This window comes from Neodiprion pinetum, chromosome 2 (genome assembly GCF_021155775.2).
Source record: "Neodiprion pinetum isolate iyNeoPine1 chromosome 2, iyNeoPine1.2, whole genome shotgun sequence".
Lineage (NCBI taxonomy): Eukaryota > Metazoa > Arthropoda > Insecta > Hymenoptera > Diprionidae > Neodiprion > Neodiprion pinetum.
This window is the reverse complement of record NC_060233.1, coordinates 14,080,301-14,082,036: the sequence shown is the minus strand read 5'-3', so window position 1 is coordinate 14,082,036 and position 1,736 is coordinate 14,080,301. Positions and strand designations below refer to the sequence as shown.

Below are 1,736 nucleotides of genomic sequence, written 5' to 3'. Positions count from 1 at the left end.
GACTAGGGAACCCCCGCCCAAGACTACGTTCTCTTATAAATGAATAAATAATAATTAAACCGATTGATTATTAATTAACAAATGTGGATTTTATTTAATTTAATGACACATGCAGACTTTTTTTATATAGCTTGATTTTATATTTCTATGCAAATGTGGTTTTCAAGAGTGGACAATAATTGTGACTGTGAAAAATCCAGGATGAAGGTAGCGTAGATGAAAAGTGTCACTGTCATTTAACACGATGATGCTAAATACCTGCAGAGTGTACCAAATATAATATCTTAATTGTGCTGCTACTCATGTCACATTTCTTTAACTCGGGGTCTCCCCTTGGTAGCGATTTTCTTCGAATCTTCTTTGAATTCAGGGTTTCCCTATTGGAATCTATTTTCTCAAACATTTCAATTGCTGTAAATATAGGGAATAGCATATACAAAATACTTAGCGGTCGTGTATCGTTAATAGTTAATTTATATTTTTGAGATTAACATGACTCCCATACTAGGCAAGATTTACCATGGTTTTAGTTAATCCAACTTCATCTGTCGGACAACATGACAATTCATTGGTCACATTACTTAACTGGAATGATTATTATCCTAAAAGAAAAGCACTTATCGTATCTTAGCAAATGAAACAGTTCACGAATTAATCCACAGCAACTGAGATATTCCGGAAAGTGGAAACTGAACATGGGATCCCTTGCAGATGGTAATACGAATATAATTCGTATTAATGATTTTACCCATTGTTACAACTCATAACATTTTACACCACAGAAAGCATGATATCTTGTTGTTCTCTGTGGTCTCTTGTGCATTTTAACTTTTTCTTAAATTTAAATATACATATACAATACATCACGAACATTGAGGATTTCAAAATTTTTTAATCTCTTCAAATAATTACATTACAATTTTAGTGTGCTTCGGCATAGCTAAATTTCGGTGATATTGATCTTTAGAAGTTGCGACATCAGGGTACTTATCGAAAAAAGAATACAATTTTACAAAAACTAATATATTTGTTTTCATATATTGTTTTCTTACAATTCAATAGAAATTTCCCAGCTTATACCGAATGTCTGATGCTGTCTTTTTTCGGCACTATAAATTCGTAATGAAAAAATCAACTGTTTACTGATATCACACGGAATTCAGTTGAAACGTTGATTTTCCAGAATACGTTCGAGTGGAGTGATGTGAGTATGACCTACTTTGACTTCACGTAACTCGAATATAACTTGAGAAATTTATCAGCATGATCAAGGGGATCTGGCAGCGAGCAACAAATAATCACTGATGTAGAGATCAGTGCAAATAGTATAACTCTACTGCTCCTATAACTGATTGAGAACAAAAATTTTAGGATAGACAACGTTGTAATGTACTGTAACATGTGTACCTATGTGATTGTAACGTGGCGTGTGATCGACAGATCCATCTTCCATGCCAAGGAGGCTGTATAGGGCTGATGCCAAGGCACTCATCCTCTCTTGAACATTGTATCATAAGTATACAAAACGCGAAGCTGCTAAAACTACAACACTACCTATAACATTATTATTAATTAAATTAAAAAATTTATTATGATTAATAGCGAACGAGCGGATACCACGCCTACAGTAAAATACAGGTGTAATATACACGATAATATTATTATCAAAACAATTCAATGTAAATTGTTATTTTTGTTGAAATAAAAATCACCTCCGTTATGAGAGGGCCAAGTAA

At 33.1% G+C, this 1,736-nt stretch overlaps 1 protein-coding gene across 15 annotated transcripts in view; it reads left to right on the top strand.

The window, feature by feature from the left end:
• Smr (Smrter) overlaps positions 1-1,736 on the top strand; it is an 84,281-nt gene extending 82,545 nt beyond the window's left edge. For all 15 annotated transcript variants that reach the window (XM_069133682.1, XM_069133681.1, XM_069133680.1 and 12 more), the window contains one exon: positions 1-1,736. This exon is cut by the window's left edge and continues 2,266 nt beyond it. The gene's annotated coding sequence lies outside the window, so the exon portion shown is untranslated.